The following is a 20630-nucleotide window of genomic DNA, read 5'->3' on the forward strand; positions in this document are numbered from 1 at the left end:
ATATCCGACAGCATGACAAGCCCATCAAAGCCAGGGCTTTTTTTGAGGGGGTACTGAGTACCGGCACCTTTTCCATTGTCTGCTAAAATTGACCCCTGGTCCCCAAGTTTTAATGAAAAACCTCAGGCTCTACACACCAATTCTGCCTTGTCATATATTCTGTGCCTGGTTGCAGGGGGCTTGGCTATTGTGGGGAGGGTCCCTCAGTGATCACCCCACCCCTGAAGGGTGGCCTGACATTTGAGTACCGGCACCTTTTTCGTTAGATAAAATGCACTGATCAAAGCTATACAGATTTCTCCATTTCTATAGAGCAGAGCAGCATCTTAAATACTCTTTTTCTACCATTGAAAACCATTAGCTTCACTTAGGATAAACATGTTTACCTCTTTAGTTTCCCCTTAAATTTGCACATCTGACCGCAAGTTTCACAGCCCCCCTCCTAGGGTCCTCTTTTTCTGTGCACCTGGCTTCTGTTGTTTATCAGTTACGGGGTATCTAACCACAAACATTTTTTCTAACTTCTCCTTTTGGACCATCCACCTGGTGTTATTGAACCCTTTTCATGTAATTTCATCAGAGCTAAGTTTCAGCAACTGTCAGCTGTCACAAACACAGTGTTACTGAAACCTCTTGTAATCTTTTAGGATCAGACAGTCAATTTGATTTTTATTTAGGCCCTGCTTATCAAAAAGGCATGCCTGCTTGACCTATAATTCCCAAAAGATAAGTAACACCAGTTTTATACATATCTCCCCTCTTGCTGGGCTTCCTTCAAGCAGAAGTTCTGTCCAGAGTCAGTCTAAATGTGCCAACTAGTTCAGCATACTATTAGTTACCAAGTTCATACAAAGTTAATTATGTTTGATGGAAAATAAATCTGTTGGCTCAGGCTGCTTGATATGTGATTATCCCAGCTCTGTTTCATTATTGCTACCAAGTATTAAATATTAAGGAGATTTGCAATTTATTTATCCAGTCCTCACATGCATATGGTTTTGCTTTTTAAATCCAAAGGTGAATCCTAAGAGTGTTTGAACAATTAGGTATAAACTGTTATTTCTGACTTTACTTGTTTTGGACTGCTTTAGGTCATAGTGATCTGTATATCTGCTGGAAATGAGAAAATAAAAATAAGTTTTGGATGTACTCTTTAGAATGTACTCTTTAGAAGTTGTTTACTTTTGCAATGTGTGTATGAATGCCTGTTTGAATAACTGTCTATACTTATGACTATCAGGGCCGCCGAGAGGGGGGGACAAAAGTCCCCAGGCCCTGGCCTATGGGGGGGCCCGGCACCACTGCAGTCCGGCCCGCCCTCCGTAGCTCCCGGAACTAACCTGAAGCGCCTTCACGTTCGCATCGCAGCAAGCAGCAGGGCAGGCCACGCCTTCCTTCCGTGTCCCGCCCTCACCTGATGTAACGTCCGCGAGGGCGGGGCACGGAAGGAAGGAGAGGTCTGCCCTGCTGCTGCTGCTGCTGCTGCTTGCTGCGATGCGAACGTGAAGGCGCTTCAGGTTAGTTCGGAGGGCCCGGCAGCGGGTGGGGAGGGGCGCGACACGACCTCGGGTGGAGGGGGCCCGGGGGCGGCCCTGATGACTATGATTTCTGAACATGCAGCATCATTAAAGGACAGAATTTTAAATGCCCAGTTGGGTATATATGCAAATCTCAACTTTGTTAAATGTTTAAGACATATGCATCTACTTGCTCCCATGATATAATTGAATTCTATTATTTCTGTCTCAATGTATTTTCAAATGTAAGCCACATTGAATCCGAGTTTGCTTGAGATAATGTGGTATATAAATGTTACAAAAAATACTTTATCCTCCACCTTTTAAGACACTGCCTATCCAGCTGGATGGTGATAGTACAAGGAAAGCAAGTTTGGTCCAGTGAAGACTAACTCAAAATAACCTGTTCCTTAGCTGAGCCCTAGTATTACCATATTGAAAATGCGACCATACCATTCCTCTGTGGTTATGTTCCACTTATAAGTTAAACAACTGACTTTCTTGAAAGGATTATATAACCTTTGGATGCATGACTAAGAACAAAAACACACATTTATTTATTCAATATCACAATTCCTCTTGTACAGCCACAAACCAACCTTTTAGAATGGATAGTGTTCACAATGAGCTCCTTTTATTATCGACCAGATAGAGATAAGAGCTCTCAGTTTTAGCACAGTATAAGTCATCACAAGAACAAAAAATAAGAAAACTTATAGCCTATTTAGTTAGGTTTAAATAAAAGAGATCTACATGAAACAAAATATTTATTTTTATTTTGACTTATAAAACCACTTGTCCCTAAAACATGCTCAAAACAGAATAATTCATTTGTGTATCTAAAATGTTTACCTCTACAAAACAGATGAAGTGAAGATGTGATTCCATGTGCCTCAGTGAAAGAAGAGTTTGTTTTTATTTCAATTTAATTTCAATATATTCTGTCCTTGTAACACCAGGCTTCCCAAGGTAGATTACAACAGTTAAGATGAACCCATCAGGAAACAGGATATCCTCACTGAAATTTGACCATCTGTCTAGTATGGAACAGTAGAGAAAAATGAGCACAAAACACAGAGTTTATAACTGCTGTTTCTACCAGCTACAATCATTTTTAAGCTGTTTTAGTGATATTCAATTTTTATTTCATATTTATATCTACATATGGGGAAACTTTCAAATAAATTAAAAAGCTGACAAATAAGTAAAATCTTTTATTCTTCACCTTTTAACGCACTGCCTATCCAACTGGAACTGTTTTTGACTTTTTACAGATGAACCATGCTTTGGCAGTCCGTTATTTCTAATAGTCTTTTGCTATTGTTTTCAATAGCATTTGCTATTGTTTAGAGTGAGCAATAATGGTGGCAATCTCCACCTACTGGCTTCAGCCCATATAATGGGCTAGATAGGCTCATGCCATCTGTTCTCAATCTAACCTTCTTGGATGCGCTGATAGACAGGGAAGTAAGTTCAAGTGAGAAAGAGAACTCAGGAGTCAGTGGGACCTAGCTGTAGATATGGGTTTCCTGGTTTTTTTTTTGTTGTTACATTTGTACCCCGCGCTTTCCCACTCATAGCAGGTTCAATGCGGCTTACATATCATATACAGGTACTTATTTGTACCTGGGGCAATGGAGGGTTAAGTGACTTGCCCAGAGTCACAGGGGAGCTGCCTGTGCCTGCAGTGGGAATCGAACCAGTTCCCCAGGACCAAAGTCCACCACGCTAACCACTAGGCCACTCCTCCACTCATTCTTTCCAACTTAACGGATGTCAGAAATAAAATTAATAAGATGCGAAACATCTTTCAAAAAATGTTATAGCATGGGACCACATTTGGCATGGGTAAAATGTGTTTAAAAATGGACCAGGGGTTTCAGAGAAATAACAATCCCAATCCCCCTTCCCCCCCCCCAAAAAAAAAAAAGCTTGGTACAGTTCTATGGGAGAAGCAATTTCCAACCACTGCAGCATAACAGTGCAATCAAGCTGTAAGGGAACTGTGCCTTTCAAAATGTCTCTCCCCTCCTCTCTACCCTCTTGGCCACAGAGATAAATTACATACAAAGAAATGCACGACAGAAGTCCAGCTTTTGCAGCATAGAACATACAGAAAACCTCAGACACACAGACAGAGGGGCTGGAAATAATTCCATGACCATGCTTTTGAGCTCTCTCCACTTTCTGTGCCCCATTGCTGTTACTGTTGGATCCCTGCTGGATTGCCTCTTAGTGATAGATATTGTGTTTTCTTTGTTTTACATTGTTCATGTAGGCGCCTGAAAAAAATTTTGTGTACAAGATAAATGTTATAAGTATAGATCTACAAATTAATGTATGAACAATTGTGCATGTTAAAATATTCTAACATACATACAAAAAATATTGAAACAAATGTATAAAACAAACTGAAAAACACCCAAATATCTGGGGGGGAAAAGCCAAGTGAACATTTTTTTTTTTGTCCATGCACATCCCTACCATATAGCTGTCTTTAACAGTAAGTGACTACACCATAAATTGTTACTGGTTGCCATATGTACTGCAAGCTACTGAAGATGTACAAAAATGCCAGTTGTGGTAGGACAGTGGCATCTTGTGGTTAAACTATAAAATACATACTTTCAAATGTGTTTGATACCTGTACATTACCACACTTGATTTCATTATTCTTCCAAACCAACAGAATGCTTGGGTATTACTGCATTCACATTGTCTATCCCCTCTCTCCTGCAGATCCAAAACACACATAGAGACAACTCACATACACACAGAGCAGTTGGTAGCCTGTATGGCTGAAAAAATTACAATTTTTGATCCCATCCCCCAAACACACACACAAAGTTCATACTAGGGGAGAGAAAGCATGGAAATGGGGGATCTGGGAAGAAAGTTAGGCCCACGTGCATCAACCAAACGTTAAAAAATCAAAATCGTAAAAGTGCTTAATGAATATGAAAAAACGAAGAATGCTAAAAAAAAAACGCTTCAGAAATGTTCGGTTTGGTATTGAAAAGAAAGATGTATCACACATTCGCTATCCCCGTCGTTAAATGGCCCCTAAAGCATGCGCAGAGCAGCCAAGCCTTATGCTGGCTGCTCTGCACATGCCACAAGCATCAAAACAACAACAAAAAAAACCACAACACATACACGTGGCTACTCGGTCTGCACCAATATAAAAGTACAAAAAAAAAGGATCAGGAGGGGGGCAAGGGCGCTCGTCCGGAGTGTCCTGTATGGACGGCCTTGCCCCCCCCCCCCCCCCCCCCCCCCCGCTGCTCCCCGCTTTCCGCCGCTTCCCCCCCCCCCCCATGAAAAAGCGAAATTTTAGTAGCCCCGGTCCCCCTCCCTTCCTGTTCCTGTTTTGTCAAAGCTCCGCCTCCCATCATTCCTCCACCCCGTGCCCCGCCCCCCCCTGAGGTCGACTACGCCGCTCCCACCCTCCACCGAGACCCCCCTCCGTATTACGGGCCCGAGCAGCGCCTCTCATCTCTTTCTGAAGGTGCTGCATGGGCAGGAAGAAGATCTGTTGCATCTGTTGTTGGTCGCAGAGTCTTCATGACGTCTCTTCTTCCCTGGCCTAGGCCCGCCTCCTTCTGACATAAGTAACTACGTAGGTTACTTACATCAGAAGGAGGAAACAGAGACAAAAGGGAGAATGTGAGCTGGTCAGTGGGTGATGAGAGTTGAAAGCTGATAGATAGGTGAAATGTGACAAGGGATGCTGAGGATTGGAGAGAGAGAGAGAGGGATAGTGAAATCCAAAAGTAAGAGACAAACAAGAGAGACAAAGAGAAAAGATCACAGAAGAAAGAAGGAATAAAAAGGAGACCCAAGAAAAACATTTCAGAGAAGAACAAGAGAAATGGAGGAAAGCAGAAAAGAGACTTGGACCAACACAGTAAGAAACCTAAAATGTCCTGACAACAAAGATAGAACAGCAGCATTTTATTTTCAGCTTTAAGGGGCCCTTTTACTAAGCCGCGTAGGCGCCTGTGGGTGCCCAGCATGTGTCAGTTTTGAGTTACTGCCCAGCTACCACGTGGCCCTTGCGGTAATTTCATTTTTGACGCACTTCCGCTACATGTGTCGGAAAATACTTTTATTTTCTGGCTCGTAGGCGGTAATCAGGCAGTAATTGGCATTTTACGCGCGTAAACCGTTATCAAGTGAGAGCTTACCGCTAGGTCAATGGCTGGCAGTAAGGTCTCAGACCCAAAATGGACATGCGGCAATTTTCATCCATTTTCAGCAAAAATTTTAAAAAGCCATTTTTTACAGGTGCGCTGAAAAATGATTCTGTGGATGCCCAAAACACATGTCTATACTACCATAGGCCATTTTTCAGTGCGCCTTTGTAAAAGGGCCCCTTAGTGAGTGGAATGTTAGCTTTGGGTACATACCTTTCTTATATCTTTGTGTTTTGCTTAGCATAGGAGGAAATGCATTTGTTTCTCTTTCTGTAGTGCTGCACTGCTCATAGAGTCCCAGATGCACAAAACCTAACGAGCCAACAACGTGGTTTTTATACCATTTTTAGCCAGGTTAGCAAGCAAGGAATAAAACGAAACATGCACAAAGGGGTTCTCTGAGCTCTTTTCCCATCATGGTAGCAGCTAACGAAAACAGAATGCAAAGCTATGCAAAGCTATTATAATGAGTTAATTATTATACAAATGTGCATGCAAAGTGATGCACAGCTGTGTTCGGACTTGATGCACAGAAGCTTTACCGTGGAAAAGTTAACAGGAGGTCTGGAGTAGTCGGTCCTCACAGCTCCAGACCTCCCGTTAGATAAAGACAACACCATCAGCGTGCTTGAAATTGCAGCATCTGCGGCCTTCAATTTGAATTCCAACATCATACCAATCGGGAGCCATGCACATTATTATTTCAGTATAAAGAAGTAACAGATGCAGTGACATTAATACACCTATTCAATGGCTATGTCAAAAATCAAATCTTCAACAGTCCCACTGACATACAAAACAATATATTTGGTTTATGGGACCCAACTTCTTACTCATATGTTCTTTAAGACAACAACTTCAACGTCACACATTCCCTCTTCTTCATATTAACACAACTACATTCATTTCTTAGGGTACCTCAGTAGCGTCTACTGCCAAAACTATGTTAATATGGCAGTATCAGTAACGCAAACTTCGTCATCGGTACACCCGATTAGTATACTATACATAAACTTTTCTTTCTTATATCTAATAATGAAACTTATCTCAACAATCAGATCCAGGGGCCACATCGGACAGGTTAAAATATCTCAGTAACGTCACCTCTCTCTTTGTTCCCACCTTTTTAGATATTTCAGAAGCTCTCTGTTGAGTTCCTCTATCTGAGTTGGAGATCTGTAGACCACTAGGTCTATTAGTAGGAGTAGCCTTGTGGTTAGTGCAGCAGCCTGAGAACCTAGGGAACTGGGTTCAATTCCCATTGTAGCTACTTGTGACTCTGGGTAAGTCACCTAACCCTCCATTGCCTCAGGTACAAAATAAGAGTTCCTTTTACAAAGGCATGCTGAAAAATGGCTTGCGGTAGTGTAGGCATGGGTTTTGGGTGCATGCTGATCCATTTTTTAGTACACCTATAAAAAAGGCCTTTTTTTTTTTTTTTCCCGAACAGCAAAATTGCCATGCGTCCATTTTGGGTCTGAGACCTTACCGTCAGCCATTGACCTGGCAATAAAAAATCCAGGCAGTAATGACCTACGTGCATCAAATTCCACTTGGCGAGTGTCCATTATGTGCACCAGAAAATAAAAATATTATTCAGATGCATGCCAAAATTGAAATTACTGCAAGGGCCATGCAGTAACCGGGTGGTAATTCCAATTTGGCACACGTTCGGCACACATAGGCACCTACGTGGCTTACTAAAAGGGCCCCTAAGTGCCTGTATATAATATGTAAACCACTTTGATTGTAACCAAAGAAGGGCAGTATATCAAATCCCATCCCCTTTGTTTTCACATCAGTCTGGATGGAAGTGCTATATCCTCTTTTCAAGATGGCCCACAACACTTTAGTCTTTCCCTATGCCCTATTTCAGTCACATTCATATTTTTGACAAAGAGCTACTCCTCCTCCACCACCATCTTTATCTTTCCTAAACAGCTTAAATAGTCTGGGATGGCCATATCCCATTCATGGGATTTATTGAAACACCTCTATAATATTAAGAATATCAAGGGCCCTGTTTACTAAGCTACGCTGTAGGCGCGCTAACTTTTTAGCACGCATTAAAAATTAGTGTTCGCTAGTGCTAGAGACACCCATAGGAATATATAGGTATCTCTAGCATTAGTGCGTGCTAATTTTTAGGTCACGCTATAAAGTTAGCACGCTCTAGCACGCCCTAGTTAGCACGCCCTAAGTTAGTAAACAGGGCCCTAAGTTTGTTTCCACCATTACTGATTCCAGATGTGAACTGTCTAGGTCAGACCTCAAGCATTTGTTCTTCTATCCTTCTAGCAATATTTAATGGCTAACTTTCTATCTTGTATGCTTTCATTTTTGGTCTCATCTTCCACTGTTGCAGATGAGTGATTTTAAAATGATTTCTTTTGCTATTTTCTCCATTATCATGATACCTTTGCTGAGGGTACACCCCAAGCTCATTCATTTCCCTCTGTCACCTCCTTCCTCTCATTTAAACAATATCCCCTGGATTCTATATGTGACACCCAAAATTGGGCGCCAATATTTGGATGCCGGTCCAGAGTACAGAGAAGGGCGATGAAAATGATAAAGGGGATGCTATTCTATAATGGGCGCTCATCTTTGAGTGCCCAATCTTGAGTAGCATTGAGTGCAGAGGGTTTTTTTTTTAAGCACCATTTACTGAGTTTATCCTTATGTAACCAGCATCCAAAGCAGCATAGCCAACAGAAAAAAAAGAAGAGATGATAATGCCCTCATCTGGAATATTATGTTTATTTATGGCATCTGTATCCCAAGTAATGATATAGAGGCAAGGAATGGTCCATAGAAAAGCAAGAAAACATACAGAACTTGAAGACCTATATAAATATACCCTACAGAAGAGGATAGGAGAGATAGGATACCGATGTTTAAATGCTTGAAAGGTATTAATGAACAGAAAGCAAACCTTTTCCAAAGGAAAGAAAGCTGTAGAACTAGGAGACATGATAGAAAGCTGCAAGAAAGTAGACTCGGAAAATATTTTTTTTTAATGGAAAGTGTGGGTGATGCCTGGAATGCCCTCTCCCCCCTCCCCCCTCATCCCCATGAGAAAGTGGTGGAGATGAAAATGGTGATCAAATTCAAAAAAGGGATAAACACAGAGGATCTCTAAAAGGCAAGAGAGCATGGAAACCAAGTACTGGTTACTTCATCTCTGAAAACAACAGTGAAATGATGCTTGCACTTAAAAAGGTATGAGAAGCGGCCTGCACAGAGCAGCAGTTACAACACTTGGCAGACTGGATGGGTCATTTTGGTCGTTATCTGCCATCATTTACTATGTTAATATATTATGAGATGTAGGGTCCATAAGTGACTTAAATTTTGGAAAATGTGTGTAAGGGAGAATTGTGGGATTGAAACTGTAGCATATGTTTTGGGGGTTGGGATAAATATAGCAAGTGGATGTCTATGTGAGATTGCTGGTCAGTGGTAGGTGTGATGGTTTCAGGATGGAGGACATGTTGTTTAGGGATAAAGATAAGAGTATATGTGGATATAATTTGGAATAGGAGTAGGCACATAGGTTATAAAAACACTTGGGTTCAATTCGTGGACCAGGTCTCTGCTTATCAGGCCAGTTTGGACAGGAAAAAGCAGTGTTTATAACCTTTAAGGAGAAGGGGTCTGAATTATTGCTTAACAATAATACCAGATGTCCAGTGTTATCATGTTCTGAAGGTAACTAGAGTATGGAGTGGAGCAGCAGCCTAGTGGTTAGTGCTGCAGACTTTGATCCCGGGGAACTGTCTCAATTCCCACTGTAGCTCCTTGTGACTCTGGGCAGGTCACTTAACCCTCCATTGCCCCAGGTACAAATAAATTGCTTTGAATGTAGTTGTAAAAACCACAGAAAGGCAGTATATCAAGTCCCATTCCCCCCCCCCCCCTTTCTTCCCCCATATGACCCCAAACCAAGGTCTATCATGGCAGTGGCTGGGCCAAAGAAGTTGGGAATGGAATATTAAAATACAGAGAAAATCCTAGATAGCTGCAATTGAAGATTCATGACACTGAATTAAGAAGAAATTCTAATAGGGCATGCAGAACCCAATATTCAAAGGATTTATACTGACTTTGAGAATTATGCTCATAAATCTAGACTGCCCCAATTTGACTGCCCCTATCGGACTGACTGTTCACTTGTCCTTTAGATTGTAAGCTCTTTGAGCAAGGACTGTACTTCTATGTTAAATTGTACAGCGCTGCGTAACCCTAGTAGCGCTTTAGAAATGTTAAGTAGTAGTAGTAGTAAATTGGCCTTTTTGAAAATTGGCTAGGGCTGAGTGCATTAATATTTACTCATAATTTCACTAAACTTAAATTTAGGAGCATAAAAGGTGGGTGGAAATATGGGTGGATCCAGGGTAGGGAGGAAAAAAAAGTTAGGTTAGGAGCTTAGCACTGATTTTCAGCACACAAGTCATAAATTAGGCTAATAAAAGAGTAGCCTAATGGTTAGTGCTGTGGCCTGAGAACCAGGGGAGCTGGGTTCAATTGTTACCTCAGCTCCTTGTGACTCTGGGCAAGTCGCTTAACTCTCCATTGCCCCAGGTACTAAATAAGTACCTGCATATAATACAGTATATAAACCACTTTGATTGTTACCACAGAAAGGCAGTATATCAAATTCCATAAATATAAATTGTCAGGCTTAAATTTATGAGCATACCTTTTAGCTCCTAAATTAAGATAGAACACACATTTATGAGCCTAACTTAGGGGATCTTTTACTAAAGATTAGCTCGCGTTACCTGCAGCAGAGCCCATAGATCCTGCAGTGCCTGCTAGAGGCTATCTGCTAATGCTGTGGTACAAAGTTCAAGTTTTAAAACTAAGGGGAAAAGACTATGGAGATTAGTTGATAAAATTTGCTTTTTTATATTTTTATTCTGCCTACCACTAACCTACAATTCCTCCTTTAAACCCCAATGTTTAAGTTCCCAAAGCACAAAGCAAAATACTATTCACTTACCAGAGAAATGTCCTCTTTTCTCAGAACTTCTCAGGGTTAACCCAGCCAAACTTATAAAATAAGAAAATGGCGACCCATCCCCCAGAAAACTGAACAGGCGCACAAGAGGGCATACTAGCAAGTCTTCAAATCAATCACCTTACTTTCTAATTCTTCCTACTTTCTTACTCATCTATATGTTACAACTTTGCCTTACCCTTCACAACCAATTATAATGTTCTAGTACATATTGTGTTGTCATTGGAAGTAGTATACCATGCCTTACTTTGTATTGTTGTTCGAATATCTTTACTGCTCTAATTGTCTACTGCTCATGTTTGATCTATTCTTACTGTACACCGCCTTGAGTGAATTCCTTCAAAAAGGCGGTAAATAAATCCTAATAAATAAAATAAATAAATAAATGTTGAAAACGCTTATAAAATGTGTCCGAGAAGCCATCAAAGCCCGGGGACTTTCCTGGCTTCATAGTTCGGAGAGCCCGTTGCACCTCTACCCCATAATGGGACGATCCAAAACCCCCCCTTCTCTCAGTTGCACCCAACCCAGTGGTGCCTCAGCCAAATAGGAGTCTATAGCCTCCCCCATAGCCTCAGATTCTGGAGTGTACAACTTCTGGAAAAGCTCTGCTAGGGTAACCCGGATCTGATGATCATCAACTATATCCCAACCACCCTCCCCCCAAAGGTGAAGAATATTATTCCTGGTTCGCTGCTGCTGTAGCTTATGGGCCAACAGCTGACTAGCTTTGTTATTAAATTCGAAGTACCTCCGTTTCAAACATCACAGGCAGCAATTCAATTGTTCCAGCTTGCAAAGATACTTAGGTGGACAACTTGTTTGCTAAGGAATATGATCAGTACCTCATGTGTGGCCCTAAGCTCTACTGACAGGTTGTACTAATGAAAGGAATAATGCAAAATGAAAATATATTATTTATTATAGATATAAAAATAACAATATGGCAAAATGCAAAGCAAGTTACAAAACTGTACAGTACCAAAATAATGATTAATACACCAATATATATATATATATATATATATATATATATATATATATATATATATATATATATATAAGTAATTACACAACTATAATATCCTGAGGAAAGATTGCCAACAGTTAGCAGCAAGTTAGGCTAACCACAGGTCCTGTTATAACCAATCAGTTACAGGCAACCACCACAAACTAGCTACCCCTGAAAATCCTCCTTCTCTCACACTTCTCAGTCCATAGGTTCTCGACTTCCGGTGATGAATTGGATTTCTCATTTGAGACTCCAACAGGGAACCTGCGAGTCTATCCTTTTTCAGGAATACAGTCCAACGTCTTTGTTCTGTGCACTGGTTACACAGTCTTTGGAGAAGCAACTGAACTGACCTTGTCAGCTTTTATCACAAGGAATTCAGTTCACTGTTGTTCAGGCCAAAAGTCTCCCAACTCCTCTCATCCACCAAGCAATCTTCCTCTTCTTTTTTTTTTTTTTTGTTACATCTGTACCCCGCGCTTTCCTACTCATGGCAGGCTCAATGCGGCTTACATGGGGCAATGGAGGGTTAAGTGACTTGCCCAGAGTCACAAGGAGCTGCCTGTGCCTGAAGTGGGACTTGAACTCAGTTCCTCAGTCTTTCCAATCTTCTATCTTTCTCTCTCATCCCCCATCCTTGGCTCTGCTCTCAGTCAGATGACACATGGACCAATCACCAACCGGTTGTCTCTGTCCTGCAGATAACCCACGGTCATGACAAAGAGGGCTTGTGAGCATCCAGCTAGAATAACTTATCAGTCACAAGCCTGATTGTAGCAAGCTCCCCTCCATTTATTTATTTATTTTATTTTATTTATTATTAGGATTTATTTGCTGCCTTTTGAAGGAATTCACTCAAGGCGGTGTACAGTAAGAATAGATCAAACATAAGCAATAGGCAATTACAGCAGTAAAAATTTTCATTGTTCATAATTGTTACCGAGGACACTGTTCTTGAGAAGTTCACTCCTTCACATGCTCCCAGGAGACAAGGTGGATGGCCAATGCACGTAGACATACGTCCTTGATGAAGTCAGCAGCACAGCTGTGCCAAAAAGTAATTTTCCTTTGTAGAAAGCTGATTTCTATTGTATTCAGGCCACAGGCTGTAGAATCCATAATAGCTTAGCAAAAGATGGTTCAGGCTTAAACAGGCCTCTGACCAGCAAAGGCAAGATAGCAGGAAAATATACCTACAAGCTCCAAATCTCATAATTTTTTTTTGTTACATTTGTACCCTGCGCTTTCCCACTCATGGCAGACTCAATTAGGCTTACATGGGGCAATGGAGGGTTAAGTGACTTGCCCAGAGTCACAAGGAGCTGCCTGTGCCTGAAGTGGGAATTGAACTCAGTTCCTCAGTTCCCCAGGACCAAAGTCCACCACCCTAACCACTAGGCCACTCCTCCACTCCATCAGCCTCTCACCTCATTTAGTTGATGGGATAACCCCCTATTTCTAGGTTTTTTCTTATGACGCATCTCCAATGTCTGGTCGTCGCATCTCAAGAAAAATATAGTAGAATTGGAAAAGGTGCAGCAAAGGGCGACTAAAATGATAGCGGGGATGGGATGACTTCCCTATGAAGAAAGACTAAGGAGGCTAGGGCTTTTCAGCTTGGAGAAGAGATGGCTGAGGGGAGACATGATAGAGGTATATAAAATAATGAGTGGAGTGGAACAGGTAGATGTGAAGCGTCTGTTCACGCTTTCCAAAAACACTAGGACTAGGGGGCATGCGATGAAACTACAGTGTAGTAAATTTAAAACAAATCAGAGAAAATATTTCTTCACCCATCGCATAATTAAACTCTGGAATTCGTTGCCGGAGAACGTGGTGAAGGCGTTTAGCTTGGCAGAGTTTAAAAAGGGGTTAGACGGTTTCTTAAAGGACAAGTCCATAAACCACTACTAAATGGACTTCAGAAAAATTCACAATTCCAGGAATAACATGTATAGAATGCTTGTACATTTGGGAAGCTTGCCAGGTGCCCTTGGCCTGGATTGGCCGCTGTCGTGGACAGGATGCTGGGCTCGATGGACCCTTGGTCTTTTCCCAGTGTGGCATTACTTACTGTATGTACTTATGGAGGAGGTGCCTTAAGCGCTGCTCCTCCATCTGGTATATATACCTCCTGTGTATAGCTATAGCAATCAGATGACCTCGCATGGTAGCCTTTAGTCCCTCCCAAAGGGCTTCCACTGTCTCCTCCTCTGTATCATTAATCTCCAAATACTCTTGGATAAGGCATTCAACCTTGCTGGCTATCAGCAGATTATCCAAGAAACTGTCATTCAAACACCAGTAGAATGCTCCTCTCACCCTTCAATCCTCCCCAATCTCCACCCAGACAGAAGCGTGGTCAGACCACATGATCACCTCAATAGTAAATTGCTTATGCACCACAAAGTGGCCCCTGTCCAAGTCAATGCAAGAATAACTACCATGCGCTGGGAAGTAAAAAGTGTAATTCCACGAGGAACCATTAGTCTCCCACCAGCTATCCACTAAATTAAGATCTTGAAGGAACCTATGAAAAATCTTCCTATCAGCCCTACAATACAGTCCTCTCCCCACCCGTATTATCCAGTCTAGGTGCCATCGTCAGATTAAAATCACTCCACCCCACTATCAAATGTTATTCCTGAAAATGCAAAATCTCCTGCGCACAGCTGTGAAAAAAGGTACCTTGACCCCCCATTAGAACCATATACATTTACCACCATAAAAACCTTTCCATTACTAGCCACATCCATCAGAAAACAACCTTTCTCATCCCTCTTAACCTCAACCTGCAACCCCTGCGCAAACAGAATCCTACCCCTCCTTTTTTTCCTGCTCCTTCTGGTTAGAAGCCCAGGAGGTAAGTGGATAGTGTTTGTGATACACCTATTTCTCATTGACCTTCAAGAGGTAGGCCTCCTGAACTAAACAAACCTCATCCAGTAAGAGAAAAAGTTCTTTAAACATCAAACCCAGCTTGCAAGGTGAGTTAAGTCCCTTAACATTATGGGACAAAAAGCATAAAGTTTTATCCCCCATCAGAGACTAACCAGCCCCCCCCACCATAAACAAATATAACTAATCCGACTTCCTTCCTTCCACTCACTTCCCATCCCAACAACCACCTGGGGGAATTCACTCCATTTCCATACCATATCTAAAGGAAGTAACACCTCCAGGGAGTCTCTCCTCCCCCCCCCCCCCCCTGACAAGCAGATAACACTGAAATTCTTAATTCTCACCTCTCTCCTTCACATATACACACTTCTTTCCCCCTCTTGCAACAATACACCATACACAGCTGACCCCAAACACACACACATTAGTTAGATAGCTATCCACAAACACTCACTCATAGAACCTCTCAGATCCAAAGATGACCCAGAACAGTCCAAATAAGTCCGTCCTACAGGCAGCCTCTTCCAATCAAACTGTATTAAGAGTAGGCCTTAAGAGCACCCACGCTGTGAATAAACAATGCACAGGAGAAATCTTTTCTGTGCAGTATCTGCAAGGCCCAAAATTAGCGTCCAGCTTTTGCACTTACCATGCATTCATTTTTGCTATTAAAGTGCATGAAGTGCTTTAATAAATGCGCCCCACAATTTACATTTTGTTGACTTCTGAAAATCGGACTATGACCAACCCCTGCTTTCAGCTGGATCTTGCAGGCACTAGGAAGTAAATGGGGCTTGTCCCAGGTCACACAGAGTCAGTGGCGGAGTGGTCTCAAAGGTCTTGTAAGGATTTTTCTTGAATGACAATCACACAACCACGCCTCTTTCATCTATGGAAAAAGGGAAATGAAATACAACTCTTTCAAAAAATAACAGCAGTAATAACTTTTATTTGTTAGTTCCCTAGCAGGGCATACAGGCCTAGGTACATTCCTTGGCCGAGAAAGTCAACATAGACAAGTTTCCGGTGACTCTTAAAAAAAAAAAAAAAAGGCATTTAAAAAATGTAATTTCAAACCAAAATCAAACAAGTACAACAACCTTGTTGGAAAATAGCAACGGGTAAGAAAAATAAATATAGGGCTCCTTTTACAAAGCTGTGTTACAATTAATGGCACGCTAAACGCAAAGAAGCCCATCTGATTCCCATGGGCTTCACCGCTAATGGTTGCACAGCTTTGTAAAAGGTGCCCATAGTTAAACACTCAAGGAAATTTCTTTTTTCTGATTACTACACAGTCCTCAATTTAAAGAGAGAGTGTACCATACATAATTCCAAGTGTTTATACAAATAAGGCGGTATAAAAATTCTAATAAACCATAAAGAAAATGAAGGACAAAAATGTTGCTCTAAGCATGGAGTATTTTTTGATACACTATGGAAACATTAAAGCAATGAAAACGTCAAACAGGATAAAACAAAACTAAATGGTTAAAAAATATCTGTGTATATACAAACATCTCATAGACAGAAAAAACGAGATGCATTTTTTTTCTCATCTGAGTTTTGGCTGTCAGAAATCAAGTCTGGTCCCTTTAAAACAACTTTAAGATCAGACTATCACAAAATACAGGCAATCCAGAAAAAAAAATAGGTGCATCCCTCTTCTTCAGTAATAGAAATGCATAAAAAAAAACATGAATACAATCTACCTACACAATAAGTTCACAAAATAAGCATTCATAATACTGGTTCCTTCTTGAAAATCCAACATGTGACACCCCGCCATCTGGAAGAGATGGAACAGCACATTCTATATTGAGCTGAGGTATCAGAGGTCAGTGCTTCAGTACAGCTAATACAGCTGCTTTTGGTAGTGCTTCACGTCAACATACTGTGGCTCCCTCAAAAAGATGGTGAGGCAAAAGAGTGTATAATGAAAACAACTTTCTGCTTTTCAGCATGTCTATCTTGAAATTAGTTATTAGTGTGTGCGCACTTACCACAAGTTAAAATGGCTTACCGCTTACAAGCATCCTGTGGTAAGTTTTGGAGCCATGTGCGTCAAAAAATATTTTGTAATTTTTCTGGGAGGGAGTGTGTCTGGGGGGGGGGGGGCAGAGCGTGAGTGTTTCTGTACTAATCACTTAGGGGGTCTTTTACTAAGCCGCGGTAGCATTTTACACGCGTTAAACGCTAGAAATGCCCATATATTCCTAGAGGCACCTCTAGCATTTAGCGTGTGCTAAAAATACTACCGCACAGGATTAGCACGAGCCTTTACCATCTACAAAATGGGTGGCAGTTAAGTGCTCACACACTAATTTCGATTAATGGCCGTGCGCTAATGGCAAAATTGAAGCACGGCTGTTAATTCAGAAATTAGGAAAATTGGTCATTTTCTGGCTGTGGTAAAAATGGCCTTGAGAAAGAACCACATAAGGGTATACTAAGGTCACTTTTTACTGCAGATTGGTAAAAGGATTCCTTTATATCCCATGTTCTTGCTGCGTATATCAGAGCACTGTGTGCCCGTGGTGGCTGCCTGATTCACTAACCAGGGCTCAAAAGGCAGTGAGACTCCCAGAATCAAGATCCTAAGGCTCCCCAAACACAAATGTAATGGCAGACTGCAGCCAAACATGCACTGTGCAACATGAAGACAATAATGGGTTATATCTCCAGATACCATGTCCGCAGCTCAAGAATGTCATTATTTTATTTTGTTTTGAAAGTATAAACTGGCACAGTTTAGAACACTCAAGGAGACGTTTCACCTCCACTGACTTTTTTTTAATTTGTAGACATGCCTCTTAATACTGCAGCAGTGGCCAATATGTTGAATGAGCACCATTTTTATGGCCTTCATCGTTCCCCTCCCCCCAACACACACACCACCACCACCGCCAAAACAAACACACATCCCTATCGCCTCGACTTAGAATTACACTGAGCAGCTAAGGAGGTTGGCTCCAGGGATCCTTATCTAGGGATGACTTTAGCCTAATAGTCTGATCTACCCACCCTTCACACCTTCCGAAGCAAGAGCTCTTGTACTAGATTTGCTTTTCCTTACTCCAAAGTTATTCTGGTTGTGTGACTGCACCCCTGTATATACACATAAGCCCTCACCGTTAAACTAGCAGTTTACCTTAGCTGACAGTTGTTTCCGTTAGGTGAGTGTGAACAGGTTTGCTCAGTACTACTGTAATAATTCTACTCACTTGCCCCCAATTCAGCCCTTTCCTCTCTACGTCTCTCCCTCACACAGAATAGTCTTTCCTGCTTGTGAATCACCTCCACAAAGGGAAATAAGTAGCAGACCAAACGATGCCTCTAATTATTAAAGTGCACGAGCAATATAGAAAATAATCATAAAAATATTATTCAAATACAACACTCTAACTCAGTCTGAACTGTAGTGTGTCAATAGTCAACTTCTAGATAAGTGCTTCCCAGCCCTCTCTTAGACACACCAAGCCAGTTGGGTTTTCAGAATTATCACAATAAATATACAGGACAGATTTGCATATAATGGGTTTCCAGGATGCAAATTTCTCATACATATTTATTGTGGTAATCCTGTAAACTTGACAGGCTAGGTGTGCCTTCGTCACAGAAACAGACAGCAGATAAATTCCACATGGCCTATCCAGTCTACCCATCTAGCAAATAAGCTCTACAATCCTTTCCTTTCCCTTAGAGATCCCCTGTGCTTTTCATATGCTTTCTTGAATTCATACACACTCCTTGTCTCCGTCACCACTGCTGGAAGGCCGTTCCATGCATCCACCACCCTCTCCGTAAAGAAATGGATTAGAGTCATTGTAAATGGTCACAAACCTGTCTACACAGCACCTGCTTTCCAGCTTACTACTAGTATCTCTGTTTCCCAACAAGAAAGAGAATGGATTTAAAAATCTGTTTCCTTTCAAGTTTACAGGTGGCCACTCTCGGTTTAGACTTCATGCATATGAACTCGTACACATTTTCAGAGAAAATGCAGCTACAAGTTCATACTCATGGCTCCCCCTCATAATATGGGGCCCTCTAGTAGCCCTACTTTCCCCATGCCTGCTTACCAGGACTACTTCCATTTATTTGTCAAATAGCCACTTGCCTGAATTCAACATGCACTGTGGCAAAAGCCTACTAGCTATACATTCAATATTCCTTGAAGTGGTGTGGAAAAAGTATTTCCCACACCACTTCAAGGAATGTGAAGCATTCTGGAACACAAACTATCAAATGCCCTAGTTAAGCTCTGGAACTCATTGCCGGAGGATGTGGTAACAGCATATCTGGGTTTAAAAAAAAGTTTTGGACAAGTTCCTGGAGGAAAAGTCCATAGTCTGTTATTGAGGTGGACATAGGGGAAGCCACTGCTTGCCCTGGGATTGGTAGCATGGAATGTTGCTACTAATTGGGTTTCTGCCAGGTACTTGTGACCTGGAATGGCCACTGTTGGAAGCAGGATACTGGGCTAGATGGACCATTGGTCTGACCTAGTATGGCTATTCTTATGTTCTTATTCACACAATTCCATCATAATTGCACAAGTATCAAAATAAAGGCCAGGCATACTCAAAAGGTTTTTCCCCCATTTGCATTTATAGGAAAAATGTTTAGTATATATGGCCTTAAATATTTTTGCTATTGCCCCTCTGACATCAAATACTGAAGATAAAGTAAGTTTATATTCTGAAATAAATGCACTATAGGAAAGACACCGTTATGTGATTTCTGACATGGTATGCAACAAACCAGTATTTGTAAACCTTTTAGACAGCAATTTCCAGACTTGGTCCTGGGGAACTGAGTTTGATTCCCACTTCAGGCACAGGCAGCTCCTTGTGACTCTGGGCAAGTCACTGAACCCTCCATTGCCCCAGGTACAAATAAGTACCTGTATATAATATGTAAGCCACATTGAACCTGCTATGAGTGGGAAAGCACGGGGTACAAATGTAAGAAAAAAAAATGATGAAGCCTAGTGTCATAGTTTGTCAGGAGCCATAAACCAGCAAGATTTCATTTTGGAAATGCAACTATCTGAAATCAGTACAAATTACCATTACAAATTTAACAAAACAGTAAAGGTGTCATCACATTTTCAGAACAAAATCAGATCTATACAAAATCATCACCTCATTATAAAATGGTGGTCTCTGGTAAAGCAGACAACTGACCTTTACATTAGACCAGCCCTGGCTTTTGACTCCCCCCCCCCCCCCCCCCCCCACACACACACTCTATTATTGTACATTCTGATGCCACTAAGGCTGACTACAGAAGGAAGAAGCAGAACTACCTATACCACAATGCACTGGGACATAAACTCAGAAACTAGTCACTTAGGGGTCCTTTTACTAAGCTGCAGTAAGCACTAACACATGCTTACTGCAGATTAAAACCCCACTATCAGTTTTGGCTTCCTACACACTAAAAAATGAATTTTATTTTTTAGTGCTGGGGGCGTGTTTGGGGGTGGAGAGTAGGCATGCTCAGCAGTAATTGGTTAGTGCCGCTACACTGCCATGCGTTAACCAATTTTAAGCATTTAAGCCCTTAACCCCTAAAAAATAAGTGTAGTTAAGGGTTCAAGCATTAATAGCCATGCACTAATGGGAAAATTAGCGCATGGCCATTATTGCTAAAATGGAAAATGTGGCCATTTTACAGCTATGGGAAACCCACACGTTAGTTACAATACAGGCCACTTTTTAGCGCAGCTTAGTAAAAGGGCTCCTTAGAGTCACCTGGCAGTTCTCATCCTGACAACACTTCAAACCAGCTGGTATGGCATTAGCTTCATCAGGGTTCCACTCTCCCTTCTGGAAGCCTGAAAGGGCACCCAGGAGGCCTGGAAGAAGTACTACATATCACCCTTTGCTTTAACAAAGTGTTTTCCCATAGACTGGGGGGGGGGGGGGGGGTTCTTAACTTTTTTGGTTCCCACATCCCTTTTAAATGTTGAATAA

This window comes from Microcaecilia unicolor, chromosome 1 (assembly GCF_901765095.1).
Source record: "Microcaecilia unicolor chromosome 1, aMicUni1.1, whole genome shotgun sequence".
Lineage (NCBI taxonomy): Eukaryota > Metazoa > Chordata > Amphibia > Gymnophiona > Siphonopidae > Microcaecilia > Microcaecilia unicolor.